The sequence below is a fragment of the Gavia stellata genome, chromosome 3 (assembly GCF_030936135.1).
Source record: "Gavia stellata isolate bGavSte3 chromosome 3, bGavSte3.hap2, whole genome shotgun sequence".
Taxonomy (NCBI): Eukaryota; Metazoa; Chordata; class Aves; order Gaviiformes; family Gaviidae; genus Gavia; species Gavia stellata.
Window position 1 is genome coordinate 97,172,079 of NC_082596.1, and position 16,758 is coordinate 97,188,836.

Sequence of the window (16,758 nt, forward strand, 5' to 3'; positions counted from 1 at the left end):
GCTATGCTCAAGGGCCATGGTGAATTATAAATACACTATGCAGAGTTTTGTTTAACTGGTTCTTGGGGACTTCACATGAAGGAGATTCTGCAGGCTTCTTAAGTTATCAGCTCACGTGTTTATCTTGATCTTCTTTGTTTCTAGAGTGAGTAAGCCCAGTTCTTTTTTTTTTTTGCCTTGTAGTCACTGTCCAAGCTTCTTATTCTTGTTGGTCTAATCTGGATATTCCCTAGTTTGTCCAGAAAGTGCAGAGCTATAGCATTTCCATCACTGAAGCTGAATTATGTGGCTTCATTCTGAGCCCTACACAAGTTACATATTTATACTAATTAATTAATGTACAATAGCAATTAATTTAACAAACAGCATTTATGTAGCATGACAGCTGTTCGTCTGCTTGACCCAACATAGATTATTACTTTTTTCGGACAGCAAGGCAGGCTTCTGAGACAGGAACAGATCCTTCAGGTGTTAATTCAACACAGTGCCACCTAAAATTCTGCCAGGGATCAAGTTTTCTAGAGATAAAATTAATGCTAAATAACTTTTTAATATCAAGGACCTGTTCTGCTCATTTAGTAATTAAGTAGTTCACAGCTGGTTATTTGATATTAATCATGACCTGAATTTGAGCCAGGACTTTCTAGTTTATTCTTCTGCTTCTCTGATACTAGCACAGGTAAAATCTTGTGCAAGTATTCTGTAAGTGGCTATACTGGTCTCTACAACAAAAGCATATCCTTTCTGTGCTTTGCACGTCTGTAAAGAACAGTGATTTAAGTTGGTAGCAATAAATATTTAAAGCAAAAAGCAAAGAAACACATTTGACTGGGTAACCCTAGTGGCAAATGAAGATTTCTGTACTTTTCTAGATCAGCAGCCCTTAGAGGCATAAGTTAGGCTACATTTCTGTAACAGCTTAAGCAGACCAAAGTCATCCTTAGTCCTGCCTTTGCATGATTCCACCTTTTCCTTGGCTTTAGATTTAGATTGACTTTACATTAAGGCTGCTCTGAGGGAGTGATACTGCAAAGAGACTAGGATCATCCCCATTAAGCTCTGCAGTGAAAGATGGGTTTAAATACTTCCTCATTCTGCTCATCTGATGTGAAATTTAGTTTGTTTAGGTGTCTGGTCTACGTCTTGACCTCTGCTTTTGAGTGCAGTTAGCTTGATAGCCTCCAATATGACATTTACAAACTGACTAGAAATAGTAAACAAAACTCTCAGCCCTTCAAAATTTCCCGGGTTTGTGGAAGTAATTTTGTCCTCTTCTCCTCAGAGTCTTGCTGCGAGAAACTGTTTTGGCTTTCATATAATTTTTGAATGCTTGAAGTGGAAGTGCTATATCAGGCCTCCTTTAACTTAGAAGATATACCAAAGTCCAGTGGAACTGAACTCTGCTCTCATTGAACGTTTTTACTCTCATTCTTGGTCCAGTTTTCAGTTTCTTTCAAAATAATGCAAGTGGGGCAAAATAACACACAACAGCCATTCAGTTAAAGCAGGGAGCAAAGCTCAGATTTTCTGTGTCAGAACCAAGTATCGGCTCCTCTGCTTCTTTTTCAGAAATACACACATCATGAATTTGAATTCAAGTTCCACTTCCCATCAAAAACTCGTAACAATGTTTTGCATGCAATTGTAAATGATTTAAGGTGTCAGGCCAGGGCACTGCTGGAGACCAGAACCCCTACAACAAAGCTCAAGCAGAGACTGAAGGCCCAGGTCTAAGCTTAGGAGGGGTTCCTGGGCCCATAGGTAGAGGGTGTGAATGGAAGCCACAGGTGAGGTTAGTCAGGGCCATTATGTGCCCTCAGGGCTCTGACACAAGGCAAGGAAGGTTTACTGAAGTGTTGATCGATGGGGCTCCCTAGAAACAACTTGTGTGAAATGATACAGTACTTGCTTTAATCTTATGACATCATTATAACACATGCGGTGGGATAGGTGGGGAGAATTAAAAATACAGGAGGGTTGGCTGATGGTTAAACCGTAAGCATGGTTTAACAATGTCTCTTTTTTTTAAGGTTTTGGGTGTAAATTTCATGATTTTTTAAAGATCTGTAGAATCTGATTAAAAGTTGACTAGTGGATGTTACAGCTCTTGGACTCTATATGTAGTTTATTTTTCTAGCTAGTTCTGTACTGATAAAGCTTAAATGTTGTTCAAAGTAGAAGAGACAAACTTTAATTCTAAAACTCTACTACTATGTTTTTAATTGATAAAGGCTAAAATGAAAGTGTGTATTAAGGTCTGATTCAGCATTTCTTACAGGAATTCCACTGCATGCTGAAAAGAAAGGTTGGTATCTATTATTATGTGCCCAAAGCTTCAGCAGGGTCACATGACATAAGTGGAAACTAAATTTGAGCATTACAGCATAGAACTGTCTGTCATAGTCTCACTTATCCTGAGGTCTCATTACCATTTCTAGCAGCTTCTAAGAGCTCCCTTTTCCAAATTAACCTTTATAGCTTCCTAATAAGTGTTAATTTCTGCTCTTACCTGTACTAACTCTTGGGGCTTTAGCTCTGTAATAAAGTCTCTGCAGCTGACACAAAACTGTTATGTTATGTGAATAGAGAATATCTTTTTATCTGAATAAAGCAAGTTGGTTTTGGTTTTTTTTTTAATTTTCCTGGAAACTAGCACAAGAAGATACGGACAGTAATCATTGCCAATCCTAGTGAGAACTAGATGAATAATTTCTGTCCCACAAGAAAAATATTCTTAATTTGGTTCACACAAGAACAAGTATGGGACTTAATCTCCAGGTTAATATAGCTTCAAAGACCTGTTTTAGATGTTAACTTTTTAATGGACCACCTTTCTGACAGCATGAAAGGAAGTTATTTGTAATTCTATATTTAATATTCTTCTATGGAAAATTTGAAGATTGGCTTAGTCCAAACTAAAAATTTGTGTGTATAGTACCCTGCACTAAAGTAATTATTAAAAAAATAGAATGGAGTTGGAATTGATGAGCCCAGAGAGGTGTGTTGTAAATGAGGCTTACCTGGAGTACAAAGTAATCAAAGTGTATGTTACTTCAGTTTCACTGTTTCCATGAAAGAGACTTTGGGAAGGGGGGCACATCATAGCGGTAGAGATAAGTAATGGTGAAATTCCGTGGTCCTCATCTCCCGCTCTCCTTACATCATATCTGACAATTGAACATGTGATGAATTGCTACATTTCTGATCTGTAGGGAAAAATTGGGCGTGGGGGGAATTGGTTGCTTGGCAGAGTTAGGAAGCTAAACAGATGCCTTCTGCAGGATCTTAATTGCTAAATCTGATATTGGGGAAGGGACAGAAGCACATACCTGGGGACAGACATTTCCAGGGGCAGCCTGTAGTTACACCTGACTGGATGTAGTCGGAAAACATGTCCCGAAAGGAGTGACCGTCTCAACATGGCTGCTGTTCCTCTCCTTTCCTGAAACGTACCCAGATTCGGTGGGATGACTTTGTATTTTCTTAATCTTCCATCACGGCTGTGGTCAGTCACGGAGATGGGAACAATAGTTTTGCTGTCACCACTGAAGGTGGCAGAGCTTGAAAACTACTTAGAATACAGGACGTGGGCTCCTGCTATCTTTCCTTTCCCCACATCCTCTTTTCTGCCTTCACTTTATTGCTAGTCTTTTCTCTTTTTGCTTTTTTTTTTTTTAAATAGTCAGGCAAGACTATCCCTTTCTCAGTGCTGCTGTTGTCAGTGAGACAACCAAAGCAAAATGTTAAACCTGCTGCTGCTTGAAACCTGTCAGGTGTGGTACTGTGTAATAAAATCATGTGCTTTGGCTGTTTCTCCACCAGTGAGCTTGCAAATGAAAGTTGGGACTGAAACTGTATTTTCTACACTTACTGAAGTTTTCTGTCTTTTTAATGTGCTTTTGCTAAGCAAGTATCATGGGAATAGATCAGCAATGGCTCCAGACTGTTTCAACTGATTTTGTCCATTCCCAAATTAGTTGAATTGACCTTATCTCTGATATTATCTTAAAGACCACAAACCAGGATTTTCTTCTATCAAAATAACAACTAATAGGAAGGATACTTCAAAAATGAGGACTTTATTTAAAACTTTGTAATTTGGATTCTCTCAGTATCTTGAAACTTCTGTACAATTAAATCCTTTGAAGTTAATACAACAGCTTCCTAAAAGAAAGCGAGGATCGTAACTCTGGCTACTGAATGTAGTTCAGAGTGTGTCGATTTTGAGAAAAGGACAAAATATGTAGTGAATTAGCCAGTTCCACTAGAGGGCACAGCTGTGTATAGAAAAACAAAATAGAGAAATGCTAGTATTCATTTCTCTGGAAGTGCATGCATCTTAAATGAGCAAAATACTACTGATAATGTATTAAGTACAATTCATGGCTTATTTCATGTCAGAAGGACACCTTAAAAGCTGCTACTGGTTTGAATGGCATTAAGCTCAGCGTGTAGTGGCCACCTGGTATTTGACATAGTCATAGTGTTGCTTTCATAAGCTCCTTTCTCCTGGTTAAGCAGGGTGGGGATATCTGTGTCACACTGTTTCGCCTGTATTTTTAGGCACAATGCAGATCATCTTCAGAAAAAAAGCTGAGACAAGAGCCTCATGTCCCTGCCTCCTAGCAGAATACTGGGTTACGCCATTTCCAATGAATCTTACATTGTCACTTGTGTTGAAACGTTGTTTAGTGGGCATGGTGGTGTTTGGTTGATGGTTGGACTTGATCTTACAGGTCTTTTCCAACCTTAATGATTCTGTGATTCAGTGAGGGGTTGCACTTCATAACAACTGATTTCCAAAGAAGCCATGCTGCTGTGTCTTTGGGAGGAGGATCCCATGGTCTTACAGACAGCAGCTGCCTATATCAAGCAGGTTTAGCTTGTTAATTAGAAGACATACTTGAGTAGACTGCATAGCTTGTATAACTAATCTTGACCCTGTTGTCAAGAAAATTTAAAAGCTGTATTAAGTATGAATGAATGCTATATAATAATATTTGGAGTAGTATTAAGTAGTTATGTTGTGTCTGCATCTGCTACTTTTTGTTGGTTTTGTGTGTAATTTTAGTAGAGTAGGCATTGTATCGTATGATTACATGTTCCCACAGGCTATAAAGCATAATTGGTTTGTTTGAGGAAAAAGTCGTGTGTTTTCCTTGGCATTGCAGTGCCAAAAAATGCTGGTGTGACTGTAGCTACACTTACAGGGGGGTGGGGGTAGGGGAAGAGACCTTTAGCAAAGCCTTTGTCTTTTGGAGGTGTTCCCGGAGAGACCCCCCTTCTATTGCTGTATGCTGTGTCAGCACTAGGAGGCTCTGCTGGTGTCTCTTTGCTGGTGTAAGTGAAGCAACGGAAACGCTGTTTGCAGAGAAAAAACTGCAAAAAAAGAACCTGCTGCGAGTGGATGGGATGTGTCATGAAGCACAAGGGGGTTTTAGTCGAATAAAATACACATTTCCCCAGTGCTTACTGTTCTATTTAAGTTCTTCTGTATTACTTTCAATTTTCTATTAACGTGACCGATTTATGCTCCCCTGGATGTCAGAAGCATGGTTTGAGGGAAGCAGAATGAGGCCCAGAGTGAGATTCTTGAAGGACAAGCATACTATGTGTCAGTTTTATTGATCAGAGGCAATTAGCTCAGCCAAACCCAATTAGGACACAGTTTTAGGTTTATACACACAGACATTAATCGCTCATTATCCAAGTGAACTCTAAAGGGAATTACAACAGAGTAACAGAATAAAATGGCTGTCCCTTTGCTATTAATGGGGGAGTTTTCTAGATTTGTATTTGGTACTAAACTGCTAATTTCACTGACTTCCTCTTACATTAAATCAGCTTTTGTTTTTTGGAATTTTTTCCATTAACAAGATCTTAATCATCTGTCATTCTGGCCTTTCTGGTGACAAATATCATCCCATGAGTGAATTGAATTGCTTTTTTTTTTTTACTGTCAACTCCTCCCCTTGTTTGCTGCTCTTGCTTAAGGCAATTTTTGTTGAAGCCTTCTGGCTGACTGCCTAGCATTTGGCTAATAACTCTCTGCAATTGTCAACTTCATACTGTTTCAGTGTTTGAAATGGAATTCTCTTTCCTTAGTTTATATGGGTCTTCTGTTTACTAGTCCATTATGCATAGAATCTAATCCACTTATGCTGTAAGTAGCTTGGAGACAGAGCTTTTTTTTTATCATCACGTTATGTTTTATTTATTGAGCATAATTCAGTTTGAATGAAATGAAATAGTCATAGTGGTTCTTGTACGGTTGCAGAACTTTCTTATCACAGTGCATTTTATCAGTTTGATTTATTTTATCTGTCTATTTACAGTTGTTGTGACAACCCAGAGTTGCTTTACTAGCTACAGCAAAAGTACCTCATCCTCCTGGAAAGTACTCCATATTTCAAATTACATAGCTTCAGGGTGGACCTAAGAATTGCATAGGTTAGTTTTGATTTAAAGTGTTGTCTGCTTGCTCTTTCTCAATTTTCTTTTTTTCTTTTCTTTTTTTTTTTTTTAGGTATACTTTTCATTTGGAAAGTAGCTGTCATTGCTGGGTATCAAGGTGCATTGCATAGACAATTATTGTTCATATGAAAAACACTGAGGCATAGTGGCCAAATGCTCATATTTAGGTGCCTGCAGGTACGGAACTGGCTTTTGAGGTCATTAGAAGTGGGATGTGCCCATTCTGCCATATCTGAAAATAAAAGCACTTCAGTGCCAAATTTAAGGCACTATGTTTGGTCATTCTGGCCTGTATATCCCAGTACACAAAATGGAAAAACTGTGTTGGACCTGTTTGTTGATGGTATACTGCTACGAGATGTAGTATTGGCTGCTGTAGGAAGTCTTCATGGTCTGGACTTTCCAGAAATGAGAAAGAGTGAGGTTAATGTTGTTCAGACCAAACCTCAGACATGGAATGCATGGGAGGCTTAAAGAGCCTTCAGCAAAATGTCTGTATTAAACTGAGAAAGAGAAAACACATTGCCTGTAGAGGTGCTTCTGAAACCTTGCCTTTTCCCAGTAGCAGAGATGAGATAAACAACATTTGTGGCAGAGTAAGGGAACTAGGTAAGGCTTGAAAATATTATTTTTGTTCTCAGAAGAGTTGTAAATGTTATTCATAACCAGAAGACTTTCCTAGTACTTACACTTTTCTAAGATAGTCCCAGGCTTTCAAATGCTTTAATAATATCATACATCCTTTCTATGGGAAAGGACAATAACAGTAAACCTAGACAGAGTGTTTCTGGCCTTCCCTTACAACACGGAATTTTACTTCTTTCAGAAATTATTTAAGTTCTTTCAGCGCAGGATATCAAACATTGCTTCAATAATTCATGCATTCAACTTTTAACCCCCCAATCTTATGTGTATGTTTACATAGCAATAATATCCATGTCTAGTAGCCAAATATCCACTTGTTCTCATAGAGCAGTTTCGTGCCATTTTTGCAGCATGCCTCCAACGATTGCATGATAAACTAAGAGTTTCAGTGTAGTTTTATTGTTTAGATTCATTCTGGACCCCAACAGTATGATAGAGAGATACAAGGACCATGAACTGCTCTCGGGTTTTAAACTAGAAACTTGTTTTAGTCCAGAGATATGTATTCAAGGTCTGGCTTTAAAAGTCTAGCTTAGAGTCCTTTGCTCGTCCATCTCTGAATCTCTGTTAGCTTCATAAAATACGAGGTTTTTATTTATTTGTTTGCTTAGGTATATGCTGCAACGAGCAGCTTCAACTAGGAAATTATTTTTACTGAGTAAGCAATAAACAGACTTAAACTCTGCTCTTTATATTAGCACTGTCTGTACATGGCAGTAATATTAAAGACTGCTCACGTCTGCCTTGATTTTGCGAAGCTACCCTGTGTGTTTAAACAATATGTTGAAGAGGAAGAAAATACATTTTACTAATACCATTTCATATGATGGGTCCTGGTGTACATCAAGTTGACCATGAGCCAGCAATGTGCCCTTGGGGGAAAGGAGGCTGATGGTATCCTGGGCTGCAGTAGGCAAAGTATTGCCAGCATATCGAAGGAGGTGATCCTTCTCCTCTGCTCAGCACCGGTGAGGCCACGCCTCGAGTGCTGTGTCCAGTTCTGGACTCCCCAGTACAAGGGAGATACAGACATACTGAAGAGAGTCCAGTGAAGGGCCACAAAGATGATGAAGGGACTGAAGCATTGCTCCAATGAGGAAAGGCTGAGAGAGCTGGGACTGTTTGACCTAGAAAAGGGAAGGTTCATGGGAGATCTTACCAATGTGCAAGAATACCTGAAGGGAGGGTGCCCAGTGACAGGACCAGGGACAACGGGCACAAACTGAAACGCAGGAGGTTCCCTCTGAACACCAGGAAACACTTTTTCACTGTGCGAGTGACTGAGCGCTGGCACGTGTTGCCAGGGAGGTTGTGGAGTGTCCTTCCTTGGAGATACTCAAAACCGCATGGACATGGTCCTGGGCAACTGGCTGAAGGTGGCCGTGCTTGAGCAGGGAGGTTGGACCAGATGACCTCCAGACGTCCCTGCCAACCTCAAGCATTCTGTGGTTTGGTGATGTCTATATAATCTTAGTTGCTTGGAATACCATATTAAGTTCTCAGTTTATGACCATTTATGATTTCATTTGTACTTCCTTTTTATTCATGTGTACAACTGTTGGAAGTAGCCTGTACACTGAAGACACAGATCTTTGAAAGTAGAGGTTGCCCCAGATTTTATGTGGAAGACTGAGCTAAAATGGTGATTCTTTGATTCTTACTGTAATAGCATTCTTACTGTAATACCTTTACTGTATTGCTTTAATCAGGCAGTGCTTTTTTTTGCTTCTGCTAAATCATCAATCTCTAGGAATAATTCAGTAATTTCAAATCAGCTCATTTGATACTGAGGGTTCTGAAGATGCTTTCTGAATATCAGTAAATGAAGACTCAAACACATACAAACATAAAAGATTTAAATATTCAGCAATTATTGATGGAATTGTTGTATAACTAGAAATCAGGTCTTGTCAAGGTTCTCAGCCTTAAATATTCATGATAGTCCAAAAATTTATTTCTGCATGAGATTCCATGCTTTTTTTCTATGAAGATCCTAAATATGACTAAGAAAAAAAGAATAATATAATGTACATCATATTTTATGTATATAGGTACATGTGTGTGCATGTATAAATTAATGTCATGACTGTAATACTTTCATTTTTGCAGTAGCAGAGGAAAATCTTAGCTCTCTAATTTATACCAGACACTTTATTTTTCACAAAAGTTATTTGATTTTAAATAGAGCATTCAGTGTCTTCAAATTGTCAGATAGGCTGAAGAACAGACATTGGGAAATGAAAAACAATTTAGCTTTATGTACTAAAATTTAGTGATTCTATTGAGTTCATATGAATTGAGTTTACATACATATTTTGATGATGCCATTAGTCCATTCTGTCATTACCAGAATAAGAATACATCACCTACTGCCATTCATTCTCCTGTTTGAAAATCCCTTTCAACAGCTCTCACTTTACATTTCCTTGGTACTGTAAAGCAGAACAACTTGCTTTTTTTTCCATTCACAAATGAAACATAGGCTCTTTTCTCTCCAGTAAAATGTGTCTTATTATAAATAAATCATCACTTAAAAAATAGAGACTAAAAAGCAGGAATCACTTGTGTTAAAGTACGTATACATCTTCTGCATGAGAGATTCATACATTCCTTTATCCAAGGCAAAATCTGCAGTTTTAAGATACCTAAGTAAGTTGTTCTGTGAACAGTGGAACTAATGAAGTTTTTTAAATTATTTTTTTTCTCCCACGTTCCTCACTCCTTCCAATCCTCAGTGCTCAAGTATTTCTTCTCTTCCAGCTCCTTCCCATGTCTTTTACCAGTTTGGCTGAGAATGTGGCAACATATGCTGTTGCGGAAATAAGCGTGTGCTGATTGCCTGTTCATTATATCCATGGTGACTGGCCAACTGGCTGAACTACAACTGGCTTTTCCTTAGTGGTAGCACTAATTTTGATCCATCTCTAGCAATCAGTTTTCACAAAACGCATAGGAATTTACTGTATCTGAGAACTGTATAGCTCTCTGAAGTCTGAAATGCTCAATGGACTCACAGGTTTAGAAAGGGGAGGCCTGGCAGTACAGTTGCATAAGTGTTACTTCCTTGGGAAAACAGGTTCAAAGTTACTGTGACATTATACTCACATCTCAGAAAAAAAGAATCTCAAAGTCCATCACAGTTAATAAAATTATCAGAACTATTAGATCTACCTAAAATTACTTGGGGCAACAGAATGACTTTTAATTTTGTAGTGTCATTAGAGGGACAACCATTTGTGAAGTTTTGATGCCTATTGAAGTTAGTGAGGTTATCTAAGTGTAACTTAATGGAATATGGTTTTAAAATACTATTATACTGTCTTTTCCAGAGCAAGTGAAAGATTAACCCTGATGCAGCAAAGCAAAATACTCAAATTATAAAATAACAGCTGTATCTCTCCAAGGATTTTTAAAGTTGCATGAGGTGGGTGTATGGGCAGATCCACTTATATACAGGCACAAGACAGGTTCTCCATTTTTCTTAACACAACTCTTCTCATTAGGAACCCATTTAGACCTAAAATGTCAAAGCAGCACACATTTTTGTCTAAGGCCAGCTTGCGTCTAGAGTGCCTTTGTGTACATAAGGCATTATTATTATTTTTCCAGTACAGCATCTGTGTTAAATGATTTCAAAGCGCTACATTCCAGACATTGCAGAAGGAATTCTCACTGCCTCAGTGACCTGGAAGTCTGAAGCTTGCAGGCTTCAGATGTAGAAGTCCTCCTCATCTTCCTTGGAGCAGGGGAGCCATCTAGCAGAAATTCATCAGCCTGCAGAGTCTGACAGGTGAACAAGGTTCCTGCTGGGCAATTTCAGTGAATAGATGCATTCTTCCATCAATTATATTCTGCCAAATTGGCATTTATCATTTGAAATCTGTTTTTCAAGAAATTTTCCAGCCAACTCTTGTAAACAAGAAAAAGAATGGAGTGGAATGTTAATATTCCTTAATTCACTTATTTCTTGTAGTGCCTTCTTTTAAGAAATGGATGTTTAGTTTTCTTGTTTTCATACAGCATAGAGCTTGCTTGAGTTCATTCCATTTATCAACTGTTCAAGTTATTTCATGTAAGAAACAGTATTCACAAACACTTGAACAAAATTACTTTGCCATCTATAAACCATAGCAGTTATCTGTGGTATATTGAAGCAGGACTCCTTGTTGACAGTGGGAAAATCATGCTCTGCCTTATCTGAAGAAGACTGCTTTTCAACAAAGCAATCTTGACTTTAAGGTACAATAACTGTTATGAAAGCTTTTCAGAGACACATGCAGAAATTATTGGAGCTGAAGTAACAGATGCCTGCTGATTTCTGGGATTAGAGGTTTAATTTTGTGTTTCTGTGGTGGGTTAACTGCAGCTAAGGACCAAACTCCTACGCAGCCACTTGTTTACTTCCCCCTCCTCAGTAGGACAGGAGGAGAAAATAGGAAGAACAATAGGTACAAGAAAGCTCATGGGTCAAGATAAAGACAGGGAGATTGCTTACCAGTTACTGTTGTGGGCAAAACAGACTCAACTTGGTGAAAATTAATTTAATTTATTGCCAATTAAAATAGATTTGAGTAGTGAGAAACAAAGACAAACATTATAATACCTTTCCTCCCCCTTTTCCCACGCTCAACTTCACTCCTGTACACCCAGCTTCTCTGTCCTGGCCTGGAGGTGTGCAGGGGAGGATGGGGGTGTGTGTTACAGTCAGTATACAGTGGTTTTCTCTTTGCCATTCCTTCCTTCTCCCCCTTTTCCTCTGATCTGGCATGAATTCTCCAAAGGCTGCAGTTCCTGTCAGTAAAATTTTCTCTAACATGGGCTTTTCCATAGGCTGCTGGGAATATCTGCTCCAGCACCGTGGAGCGCCTCTTCCTCCTCCTTCTCTGACCTTGGTGTTTCTTCTGGTGTTTCTCATTCTTTTTGTTCCCCCTTCCTGTGCCTCTCCAGCATTTTTGTGCTTTCTTAAATAGATTTTCACAGAGGCACCACAAACAACTTTGCTGACAGTTGCAGCTTTGACCTGTTGTTAATCTGTTGCTGAGCCAGCTGGAAAAGGCTGCATCCAGCACACGGCAGCCCCTCACCTCTTCCCACAGAGACCACCCCTGCAACTCCCCCTGCTACCAATGCCTTGCATTTACACCAAATACAGTTTCTTTTCCTTCCTTCAATACTAAAATATCAATAATCAGTACTGTTTAATATCTTCATCAGTGACATAGACAGTGGGATCCAGTGCACCCTCAGCAAGTTTGCAGATGACTCCAAGCTGAGTGGTGCTGTTGACATGCCTGAGGGATGGGATGCCATCCACAGGGACCTGGAGAGGCTTGAGAAGTGGGCCTATGTGAACTTCATGAGGTTCAGCAAGGCCAAGTGCAAGGTCCTGCACCTGGGTCGGGGCAACCCCCAGTATCAATACAGGCTGGGGGATGAAGGGATTGAGAGCAGCCCTGTGGAGAAGGATGTGGGGGTACTGGTGGATGAAAAGCTGGACATGAGCCAGCAATGTGCGCTCACAGCCCAGAAAGTCAACTGTATTCTGGGCTGCATCAAAAGAAGTGTGGCCAGCAGGTCAAGGGAGGTGATTCTGCCCCTCCGCTCTGCTCTGGTGAGACCCCACCTGCAGTACAGCATCCAGCTCTGGGGTCCTCAGCAGAGGAGAGGCATGGACCTGTTGGAGCCAGTCCAGAGGAAATGATCAGAGGGATGGAACACCTCTCTTACGAGGAAAGGCTGAGAGAGTTGGGGTTGTTCAGCCTGGAGAACTGACTCAGAACTGACATGAAGAGACTTCCCAGTTCCTATTCTCGCTTTCTCTGTGCACGAAAACTTTGTATGATATTCCTTTTCAAAAGCGGGACCCAGCCACAGGCTGTGGTCCGTTCCCCGCTCTACCAGTTCATTTCCTTAACATGTTTAAAACCAACTAGTTTGTCACTATGTAAATGATCCCTTTCTATCCCACAGACTCAAATGTGGAATTCTTTGAATTCAGGGAAATTATACTGTCACGGACACAGTCATAGCTCTCACTATCTTCAGGGAGAGCTATGATAGCAAAAAGCCAGCAGAACAAGGCCTGCTTCTCATAGGCCTGATAAACTGTTCCAACCCACCTTGCTCTTGGGAACAAATCACATCCTGGGTTTGTACTTGCACTGGGAGCTTATGTACTTCTAAACTTCCCAGCTCACTACAGACTGCAGGCAAACATTGTGGCTTTTCTGGGCGCAGATGGGCTGTTTTGATGTGCCGTTGCAGTGGTGGCATCTAACAGGCCACGTGCTTTAGCCACCCAGGCATCCCCCTGTCATGATTAACATCCTGCTTGTCCTGCTTAACACAAACAGAACAGTTGAAAAGGAATTTGAGGCTAGGTAGGTGGTGGTTAACTAAATCTAAACTTTCTAACTAAACTAAACTTTCAGTAAAGAGTTTGGAAATTGTGAATATTATCTCTCTGTTTCTTTTAAGGCACTTTCAAAAAAAGCCAAAATCAGAACTGCTAGCGAGGTACAAACTACAAACACTACAGGGAAATAGTTTTGAGAGGTTATATGACACTTGGACTATCATAATTAAACTGAATGAATGAAACACAGTAGCTTTAGCTTTCAATATAAATGACAGTTGTTTAAAGTACATGAACTACTAGGTAATGAATACTGAAAGCTGCAGCCTGCTATTACTAGCCATTTTCAGAATGGAAAACTTTATGGAAAAGGCTCCAATTTATCCAAAAGCTGTTGGATATTAGATTGTGCCTGACACTCAACCAGTATGAACTTTTACAGCTCTACTGAAGTCAGCATTGTCTAGAAAAGATTAAGATCTGACTGATTATTTCTAGGTAGCTGGAGTTCTTCTACATTGGAAATTCTTAAAAATGATCTGCACTAATGACATTCTCATTAAATCAACTAATTCAATGATATTAACAATAACAGAGGTGTTGGCGATTGGGGTAAATGAAGAAACATTCTCACTGGCATCCAAAACTGAATGGTTCCCTCTTCTTTTGAAAACTGTGCAATTTGTAATGCCTGTTGTTTTATCAAATTCATCTTTGTTAATAAGATCTATAATTATGAAGCAGGAAGGCATAACGAGATTGGCTGATTATAATGCAGGGAGCATAGATGAGTACTTCTAATTCCCCAGAGGATGAAGCTCTCTGGTGATGGCGCTAGCATGCTTAGGGCTGCTAGACTGCTATTTCTAAACATCTTCATTTTGAAGGAATTGTGTTTATGTGAGCTTAAATCATTAGTTTGGAATGCTCAGCAGTTTTTATTGTAGCTGCTGTTTGCTTTCCTTTTGGTATTAATTTCTGCCTCTAGCAGAAGTATCACAATCAAGTAACAGAGACTCTGTGTGGAATAACCATGGAACAACTCTGCTTCTGTGGCTGCAATCTCTGGACCCAATCCTCCAAGAATTTAGTAATGCAGCTATTTAGATTTGTTTGAACATGGTGGTTTATTTGGGTAAGAAACGCATTGCTACATCTCCTGATCTGGTGGGTGACCTGAAGCAAATTTTTCAGTTCTCTCTATCTTAATTTCTCTATGTGTAAAATCGAGATTATGTTACAGATCTTGAGTCTGTCTTTCTCACGATTCCCAGAATGTATCCCAGATGCTTTGAGTTGAAGATGGGGATAAATAGCAAAATCTTGTATTTTGGATGTTGTCCTCAGTTCTGAATCGAAGTCTAGATGATGGGAAGCTGGCAACCTGCTTCTCTCACCCTGCTCCTTAAGGTAGACACCTCTTCCAAATTCTCTTCCTGCCCATCTCCTTAGCAACACGCTGACATTCAACTGAAAACGTGGTATCTATAGCTTATCTGAGGGGTTGCTGTTTTCCTATTCTAAGCATTGCCTAATTTATTCTCTCTTCCTCCTTATTGCTATGTGGAGGTCTTTGCATTTTAATGTTAAAAAAGTTGTCTATGGCGTTTTGAAGGGCTGACTGGTATGACGAATTAAAACAGATGGCTGTACTTGCTTAGTGGAAGATGCCAAGTACACAGCATGTGAAACTCCACCATCAGTGGACTTATAAATGAGCAGAATTTTGAAAGGTCAGGGAGAGATTAGTGATATCAAATCCCATTAGGTAAGGTTGTGTCTCAGGGTAACAGATCAAAGAGAATGGGAATATAATGTACTCTCATGCTTTATCTGGCACTACCTGCTGAAGTTAAAGGTGACTGCTTGGGTAGCGTTAAGAAAGCAGCCTCAAAGCGAGCAAACTCAGGAACTGGTGGTAAAGCAAGGAGAGTGCCTGGGACATTGCCTCTTTGTTCTAAAGGCACAAGGTAAAGTGCTTTCCTTTCCCAAGTGTGTTATCAATAGGACTATTGATTCCCGTGGACTTAGCAGTAGATACTGAAGGATCAATTAGTGTGGGACTGGTGGGACATTTCAGAGCAGGACCACACTGTGCCGGACATTGTGCAAAGGTGGTGTAGTAGACTTTTTAGCTGATGATCTCATGCTCTAAACAGAAAACAGAAAGAAAGGATGAGAAGGAGGTAGTACAATTTATTACAGGCCAAGGTGTGGCTGCAGACAACATGACATTTTTACAATACAGATGGGATTTTTCAGTTAATCTTTCAGGTTAAATTATCCTAGGAGGACTGTAAGAAGGAAGATGAGAGAGTGAAGAGAGAGAACAGGATTAGGAGTTGGGGGAAAAAAGGTAAAGTGTGTGAGTTAAGGATATTACAAAGAAAGGATTTTGTGCAAGCCATTCAGCAATATACAGGAATAACAATATCCAGAGCAGAAACTCTAGGGAAGAACATGACTTTTGGAATTCCCTACTGCAACATCTCCTGAGGATGTTTCCTATTCATATCTGCCAATTGACCAGGAGCTTGTACAGCTAAGTTTGAGAGAGGATAGGATCAGAAAAGAGAACATGAGCATGATCCAGAAGTATAAATACATTCGTAAAACAAAACAAAAGAAAAGGCTCAGTCCCATAAACAATTAGAGGAATAAGAAGGAAAATAATTAAAAATGTACTTCCTGCTTTGGATAAGATTAACAGAGCCATAAGGAGTTAACAAGGTTATTGGAGTGGTTTTCTATTAGTCCCATGCGGAGGCAAAGGCTGCAGTATGATTGCATCTCTGATTACACACTTGAAAATCCAGAGGTAGAGTAAAAACTAGGCACAGACAAAATAAACTCTGTTAAACTAGGAGAAGATCTGAAAAAGAACTTCATGTGGGGATTGGAAGAGCATCTAAAGAGATGCTTACTTTTCCTTTGTGTGAGACATTCTTCCTGAACCCAGGAATAAGCATGATTTAAAGGCAGGTATAGCAGTGTTTCAAAATATTGGCCAATATATTTAGAGAGTAACCCTCATAGGGAGTTTGCCAACTTGAAATTTAGGCATTGCAAGAACATGTGCAGGTTTGGCTACTACACTTTTCTTCAAATCTCACTGTGAATAGCGACCTTTAGACTCAGATGTTCCAGATCATATATTTTTCTGTCCCTGCTTTGTTTGAGTCACAGGAAGAGAGTAAAGTGACTACCAAGGGAAAACAGAAAACACAACCATACTCCCAGCACTCCAAATTTCATAAAATAAAATGTCCTAAAAGCTCTGAACA